The sequence below is a fragment of the Rhipicephalus microplus genome, chromosome X (assembly GCF_043290135.1).
Source record: "Rhipicephalus microplus isolate Deutch F79 chromosome X, USDA_Rmic, whole genome shotgun sequence".
Classification (NCBI taxonomy): domain Eukaryota; kingdom Metazoa; phylum Arthropoda; class Arachnida; order Ixodida; family Ixodidae; genus Rhipicephalus; species Rhipicephalus microplus.
Genome location: NC_134710.1, coordinates 66,186,813 through 66,195,125, shown reverse-complemented (window position 1 = coordinate 66,195,125; position 8,313 = coordinate 66,186,813). Strand labels below are relative to the sequence as shown.

At 47.5% G+C, this 8,313-nt stretch overlaps 1 long non-coding RNA gene across 1 annotated transcript; it reads left to right on the top strand.

Moving 5' to 3' along the window:
- Positions 1–1,096: 1,096 nt before the first annotated feature.
- On the top strand, positions 1,097–7,409 carry LOC142775580 (uncharacterized). Its single transcript, XR_012886793.1, has 3 exons — positions 1,097–6,083; positions 7,018–7,123; positions 7,250–7,409. It is a non-coding gene; the product is annotated as an uncharacterized LOC142775580 (long non-coding RNA).
- The last annotated feature ends 904 nt before the right edge of the window (positions 7,410–8,313 follow it).

The window sequence follows — 8,313 nt, the reverse complement described above, 5'->3', positions numbered from 1 at the left end:
CGTCTCTCATAATCATATGGTTGTTTTGGGACGTTAAACCCCACATATCAATCAATCAATCTATCAATCAGCTTTGGTTGTTTGTCCCCTCCAAACGCGGAGGGCACAAACACGCAGTTGTCACGTGGATGTTGATGTCGGACGCAAAAGGTTAACGAACACTTTTCGTTGCAATTTTCGTGACTCATTCAGATTGACCTTGCGCCGTCAACGTTGACATCAGCCGTGACTTAGGCAAGAGCTACCGCACATAGCATGCACAGTCACGTATACTTCCCCAGTTATGTGATAAAGCCAAATGTCATCGCAGATGTAAGCAAAGCACGAAAACAACAAACATAAACGAGTGAAAACAGTGCATGGCGGCAGCCGCAACAACATGCCCCGTCGAATGTCTAGAGCTTTTCTTGTTACCTCGAGGCGTACCTTAAACATTTTGAAAGACTACCGCGTACGTGTTTGAGGCACCGCACCATATCTTCACCTGAAACTGCCGCCTTAAGCAAGCAAAATCTATTTTATACAGTGCGTCTCTCTACACGAGCTTTTTTTTAACGTTTACACCCGCAGATTCACACTGCACACTCGATTATATATAAAATTGTTACCACCATGGAGCCTGGAACGCGTCTTAAAATTATATGAAGCCCTTTCAGCTGTGCAGAGGCCATGTGCTATCAGCAACTAATCACCCTTGATAAGTGATCACATCACTCATTGCATGAGTGGGGCAATCACTTACATAACAAAGCGGATAGCGGTGTTAACTCGTTCAGTCACAATTTTAATTGGTATGCATCTGCAATAACCCCACGAACGCATGGTACTGTTGGAAATATCTAGCGGCCTACTTCCACAGAGCTTCTGCAGACGCCCAGCTATCGCTGTGTACTTCCCACGAAAGACTACACTCACCGTAAGAGGCGCACGTTGTCCGTGTACGCAGCTCCATAAATATTCCTTAATATTCGAGCACGGAGCCATCCGTGACCACAGATGCGCATACTCGCTCAGAGTCTCAGCTACTAAAACCCACGACCAACGTCGTAACGCATTCGAAAGACGATTGAGACAGAGAGAGAGAGAGAGAGAGGAAGAGCCACTGGAGCGTTGGCGGTGGCGGTGGCGCCGACGCTGTGTCCGAACCACGGTGCAAAAATACTTCAGTTGAGCGAACTCTGGGGCTATCCACTAACCAATAATGATCTGGTTCGCAATTAGCTCGAGAGATGACGCTACAAACTTGGCCCTGGCTTTCCCCACTCTTGGTGTTCGAAAACACCATGACGTAGGAAAGTAGCCGTACTCATTTCTCGTCGCCACAACCCCCTCGCCGCACCATCAACCTCCTCCCTTATCACCCCCTCTTTCGCGGAGCTGCTTTATGCGTGTCACGTGATTGATATCGCGCGATAGCCCTGTTTTCTCAGATTTTGAAACCGTCACCCATGTGCCGGATGTGCTTTGCGGAATCGGCCAGCAGCCCGCAATAGTCCTCGATGCGGCGAGCTATCAGTGGGATGCCGCCAACGAGAACGTAATCCGTCTCTACCGGCCAAGCGTTCGCTTTGCGGCGCTTGCTCATCTAAAGTATTCTCTCACCGTGGTCCAAACCACGGTGTAAGAATAGGTTGGATAAGTCACGAATATGCTTTGCGGAATTCGACAGCAGCCTGTTATGGTCCTCAGTTCGGCGAGCCATCTGTCGTCATGCCACCAACAGTACGTAATTGGTCCCCTCCGCCAAGAGCTCGCTTCGTGGCGTTCCCTAACCTAAAGTATTCTTGCACCGTTGCCTTCTTTTAAACAACGAGGTCTTCTTTTAAAGACGAGACACTTTTTTAGGGACCTTCGACGCAAAATTTTTGATCTGTCTGTCTGTCTGTCTGTCTGTCTGTCTGTCTGTCTGTCTGTCTGTCTGTCTGTCTGTCTGTCTGTCTGTCTGTCTGTCTGTCTGTCTGTCTGTCTGTACATTTGGCTCTACGATACCTCAAACGGTCTCAAACAATATCTAAAACGGTCAACCCTATTCGCAGCGTCCACCAATACTGCTCAAGTTTCAGCTTTCATACTTGTGTGATTGTGAATTAAATAGCAAATATTGCGCATATCTGGGGCACCATAAACCACTTCAATATTTTGTTTGTGTGGCGTTATTGAAGAGAAAAAAACAAAAGTAATTTCAAGAACCGTATCACATATCTCGCTCTGCTGACAATGAAATGGTTGCACGAAAAGGCAAGTGTTTCCAACGCTTTTCTAGACTACACGATAATGGCACCTGCCCGTCGGCTTGCGTTCGACACCTAATCGCCTCCGATACGGCCGTGCACGCCGTGCTTTTCGTTTTCCAAGATAACTGCCAGGTAGCGCTAACGTCTCACGTGCGACATGCCTCGATGCGCCCATTCGCCTCCGCTGCACGCACTGAGGCACTTACTTAGCGCCTCCATTAATACCATTCAACAATTATTTCACGCAGAACATCAAACAAACGTTTTGTTCACTCGCCTCAGACGCAAGACTATTGTCTTTCGACGAGAATTGCAGTGACATTGCATTAACGGGGCCATTTTTTTTCTATAGCCCATTCCTGACGGCTGGTCCCTTTACCATAACCAACTAGGAAACATGCAGACACTGAAAACTTTTCACGGGAAGTGACTAAAATGTATAAGTTTCCCACTTACACTTTCTTACGCACATTTCCTGTTGTTTAGAACGTTTTTGTGTCTCCTCATTATCACTTTAAGAGGGTTAAGTGTTTCTGAAATTTCCGCTTGAAAATAATAAAGATATAAAGATCAAGTATAAGTTCACCCTCCCTCCCATCAAAGAAATTCGCATGGTCCCTTATAGTTGTCATGCCTCTGTGGATTCTGCCAGAAACAAGGGGATGAGGTACGCAGCGTTGCTCTTTTTTATGCATACTGCTAACTCTTATGGGAGGGTCAATACCGGAAGAGCGAATGATTGAGTTACACAAGATAGATAAATATTTGAAGATCATTTGTAGGATCAACTCTGTAACTAAGAGCACTCGTATGGGAAACACATTTACATGCTTTTTCATTTATAACAATTGCAACATAATATTCATGACTTATGGAACATTTGTACAGAACAAATACATTAACACTAATATTGGATATCTTTTCAACAAAATGATTCTCAAGAGCAACCTCAAAGTAATCCAAAGTACTTTTTGCACAACACCACCACATCAATTCATTTCACAAATTAATGACATCTGGAAAGAAGGAGAATTTTATTAGATCTGTTACAACTTGTATTGGTTGTATGAGTGTACTAATGCAGTGTGTGTTGTTCTCGAAAACGTGCAGATGCTTGACTGCTGATTCGAACGTCGCAGGATCGAATCCCAGTAGCCACAACCGCATTTCGATGAAGGCAGAATGCTTGAAGCCCACGTACCTTGATTATGTGCACATTGAAGAAGGTCAAAGTGACGAAATATCTAAAGCCATCTACTGCAGTGTTTCCCATAATCATGTCATGGTTTCGGGACGTAAAACCCGAACAGTTATCATTATATTACTGGAAATATAATCGTAACGACAATTGAAGGAATACAGAGGAATATTTAGGGTGTTGCTAAGCCAAGCCTCCGTTTCAGCATATGTGCTCTAATTTCATTTCCATAATGCATGATGAAACAAAGTTGTCCAGCATCTGCTAATTTGACCGTTTTCGGAACAGTCGTAAAGAGGTGTCTAATGGGACGTCTAGGCGCTTCCATCAGCGGGTAAGTAGCCGTGTCGAATACAGGCAGTCAACCAGTTACACCGCGGGCTCCTGATAGCAAGTGTTTTCGAGAAACCGACGCCAGCCGTCTCGCCTGCAACGTCGTGCAAACTTACGGGAAGGCACTCGCTGTACGCGCTCTGCCTTTTCGGTGCGTCGACGTCGGGTCGAATCATAAGCCGGCCGGTTCCGTATGTCAGCCGCAACGTGCCTGAGCTGTTGCACCGCGCGAGAGTATAGCGGCAAGGGATGGGGGAGCCTTGGTGGAGATCGTTCCACTTGCGACCTCGGCATAGCTGCACGTGCAACTCACCGCTCCAGTGCGTAACGGAACACACCGGGGGGAGGGGGGAAGTAACAGTGTAAAAATGATATATAGTTGTGGATATGCAGCGAGCACCCTTCCTCACCCCCTTGTACCTCGTTGTTCAAGAAGATGAAGACGAAGATAAAAACGCGCCAATCCCTTCAAAGTGTCGCGAAGTGTTCCAAAGGAAACCGCAACGTGGCTGTAGGAAGGAGTGCACATCGCACACCCTGAGGAGGAACCACTGTGAAGTGCCGCATTTTCTTGAACGAGAATCGCGCCTGTAAAAGCTCGAAAATGTGAGGGTAAAAAATGTTGCGTGTATTGGCAGTCTCTGACAGGCAATCTATACCGGCTAGCAAGTGGCGTACGTGTGTTTTCAGAAGGACCTTACTTCCATAATAGCACTGAATTACACTGATAATCCTCGATGACCAACCAGGCACTTAAATTGTGTGAAAACCGCTTTCCGGGTGGAGAACCTAGCGGCTGATGCTGCATAAAGTGGCGTATCAGACTGGCGCTTCTTTTCATATGCCCGCCCCAGAAACAAAGTAGAAATTTTAGAACACTGCAAGATAGCCGCCAACTAATTTTACACTTATTAGGTAAGAAGAAATGCATCCATGAAGACTTCTGATTGAATTCCCATACTCGCCACTTCACTGTGCGAGGTACAACCACCGCTACACGAATACGGCTGCCAGTTCTGCAATAATACGTAATGCTTGCTGTCATCATGATCATGAAGTGCAACGGTGTCGTGAAAGTGCAGTCATCACACCTTCGTCTATAATGTAGTGGGATGCATCTGCCGATCTGCACCCGCCCCAATAACCAACGACCACTGGTGGACCGAGCATAGTGGTGAACCGAGGGTTGTGGAATCACGAGCTCAAAAAGCCACACTTCAGAGCGGTTCATACGCAAGACTGCCGGATCTGTCTTCTTTCATCTTCAGCTCGACTACGCCCACTGCAGGGCAAAAGCCTTTCAAAGGTTTCGCGCAACATCCAGGTCATCTGCTTGCCACGGCCGCGTCATCCCTGCAGACGCCTTCATTTCATTGGCACACCTTGCTTGCTGTTTCCACCTAGCGCCCCTGCCTTCTTTAGAACCCACCAGTCTGTTACTCTTAATGATCAGTGGGTTTTATATTGCCTTCGAGATACATGCCATGCCCGTGCCCACTGTTGACTTCTATTAAGATGTGCTTAACACCCTTTTGTTTCTTACTCATTTATAATAAAACGTATTTAATCAACATCGATGTGTAGCCGTGCGTTGACCCGTCTACTGTTTAAGGCTGTGGTAAGGTGCACAAAAATTTAAAGGTAGGCTAATTGGTATAGAGTCTCTATGTAAACTTGGCAGTGCACGAAGTGGTACACAGAATGTGCGGGTCACAAACATGGGTAAATGGTAGGTTGGTATATTGAGGGCGTGATACACTCTAAGGCTAAATTACTCGAAAAACGAGTAACGGAGCCCAATACGCGCGCGCGATGAATGAATAGACCGTTGAGGAGCAACCGCAGGGGGAAGCGTACAGCGTGCAAACCACTTAGTCTCCAAACACGCTCCAAAGGAATGAACCGCCCAGGATTCGCGGACAGTACTAAAAGCGTTGCCAAGGTCACTAGCCGTCCTCCTCTTCTCCAGGCTCAGTCTTCCCCTGTATTTTGCTGGGGACGGTTCGCGTTGCGTCACGCTCGGAGTGCTCGACCACGGCCGCCTGGATTCGACGATCTAGGAATTACGACGTGGTGCTTGTGTGTACGCTTGGGTGAGCGTGCGCTGCTGCTTTTACGTTTCACTGCACCCATGAAGTCTGGAGCAGGTCTCGACCTGTCACCATGCCGCGCTGTATATCCTGGCTTCTAGATAGTCACGACCAACACACGAACAACAGTTGGGAAGGCCAACATGGCGGCTGAGAAGACAGCAGGCCTATCGGATACATTACTTCAGTTCGACACAGGGCAAATATCAGCGCTGGATTCTTAAGCAAGTGGGTTATCATTCTTTATTTTACTCTACTTGTCACGTGTGCGATACAGATCGCGCTTGCCGGCAACGGGCTTGGTCGTGTTGTACATCGCACGCACGAAAAGCACCGCGAAGGTCAGCTTGGGCGCCTGCAGTTCGCCTGTGCTTAGCGACCACCTGGAATTTGGCCGCCATTGCCATCGGCCTCCTTTACACTCGATCATCGAGTGCTCGCCTGTCTTCGCCGCCGCGATGAGCTGCGGGCTCCCGATATTGGGCTGAGTACTCGTCGCTGTGTTGGGAGTCATCGAAAACACGTTGCGGGTACTCGTAACGAGCTTGGTTGTAGTATGTCGCGTGCTGTAAGTGCACCAGCACGGGCTGGTGGGGCTTTCGCTTGTGTCAGAACTCAGTGAAAACTGGTCGCCATTATAGTTGGCTTTCCCGTCAGTCGGTCGCAAGCAGCTCGGCGCCGTCCGTTGGCCGCAACGGCAGACTCACGTTTGCGCGCTGCACTCGCTCAAGTTTGCGGAAAAGGGCCGCATTACCGTCGATGTCTTCGGCGCTAGCTCCAAACCAGCTCGGCGCTGTTCGTGGCGGCTGCAGAGCGTACGCTCGCTCTCCTGTTCTAAATTCACTGGCGGCAGACACTCCGCGTGCAGCGCAGTGTTTGGTCTTGGGTTCGCTTGCTCGACCTGAATGACGTCGCTCGCTTAGGACTCGCCGACTTGTTAGTGACATGGTGGGTCGTGGAGTTGTGGCTGCGGCCGCCACTCCTATACCTGTTGCGCTACGGGGATCGAAATGAGTCTTTGACAATGTGTGACATCACGGTGAAATTATTAGCATGTCATATCTCACGTATATTTTTATTTCACCTTTCACGTATTTCTCATATGCATTCGTATTCATCCTCATTCACGTCTGACTCACTATTTTACATACTTATTTTGCAGCTGTGGGCACACACCATGCTGAAGGTAGTGTGCGCTGGCGTCTGCGATGCCTGTCATCCATCTCTTTCGCCAGAGCAGCTTCAGAAGGACTGTACGAGATGTGAAGGTAAAGTTATTTGTGTGTTCTATTTTACACGCATGATTTCATACAAACATGCACGTACTTGTCATATGCGTGCATGGTCATCTTCTGTCACGTGTGTCTATTTTTACTATCTGATTGTACGTACAGCCGTGGGAACACAACAGTCAGAAGGCTGTGTGCGCTGCCGTCTGCAATGCCTGTCATCTGTCGGTACCATCGGAGAAGCTCCACAAGGAGGGAACAAGATGTGACAACGAGACTCGACTTGTACACTTCACCATGAATTCACTTAAAAGAATAAAGAAACTTCATGTGTATGTAAAAAAATAAAAGATTTACATGTCTCACTTTTGTGTTTAGTTGTTGCCGTGACTGCGAAAGCAGGTACACATAGGTGGCCAACTACTTTTTCGTGTGTTCTTTTCTGCACTGTTTGTTGCTCACGGCGCAGAAAAACAGGCGATAAAAGTATTACGCCTGGCGGAAAATAAATAAAGAAAGAGTGTTTGAACTGGGGATAAGATGTTCATCTGAATGGAGTATTTGAGTGGATCAACCGTTCACCCTGCGAGGTGCAACTGTATGGACTAACGGTTGCCCGGTAAGGTTTATTGTGGGGATTAACAGTTCCCCTATAAGGTGCAAATGTGAGTACTAAATGTTAGTACGTTGAGGTGAATTGTGGGACTAACGGTTACTCACTAAGGTGCAAATGTGAGGACTAAATGTTGATTGATTGATTGATTGATTGATTGATATGTGGAGTTTAACGTCCCAAAACCACTATATGATTATGAGAGACGCCGTAGTGGAGGGCTCCGGAAATTTCGACCACCTGGGGTTCTTTAACGTGCGCCCAAATCTGAGTACACGGGCCTACAACATTTCCGCCTCCATCAGAAATGCAGGACTAAATGTTAGTTCCATGAGCTCGTCTGTCGAGACTAACTGTTAGACCCTGTACTTTTAGTCCTTAAAGGGATTAATGGTTGTGGCCGCCCCATTAGTCTCCAAAAAGACGAACCACACACGCTTTTAGCACCCTTTTGCCAAGGGAATCTAGGAGATGCACACAGTATGGTGATCCCATCAGACAGTGGAATATAGTTGTGGTGCCGCACATGCCATGTCAGCGGGTGGCCGTATAAAAAAGTTTGCGAAGGTCACGAAGAGTTGTGCGAACCTTGGAGGAAAAAGTAATGCATGTTATT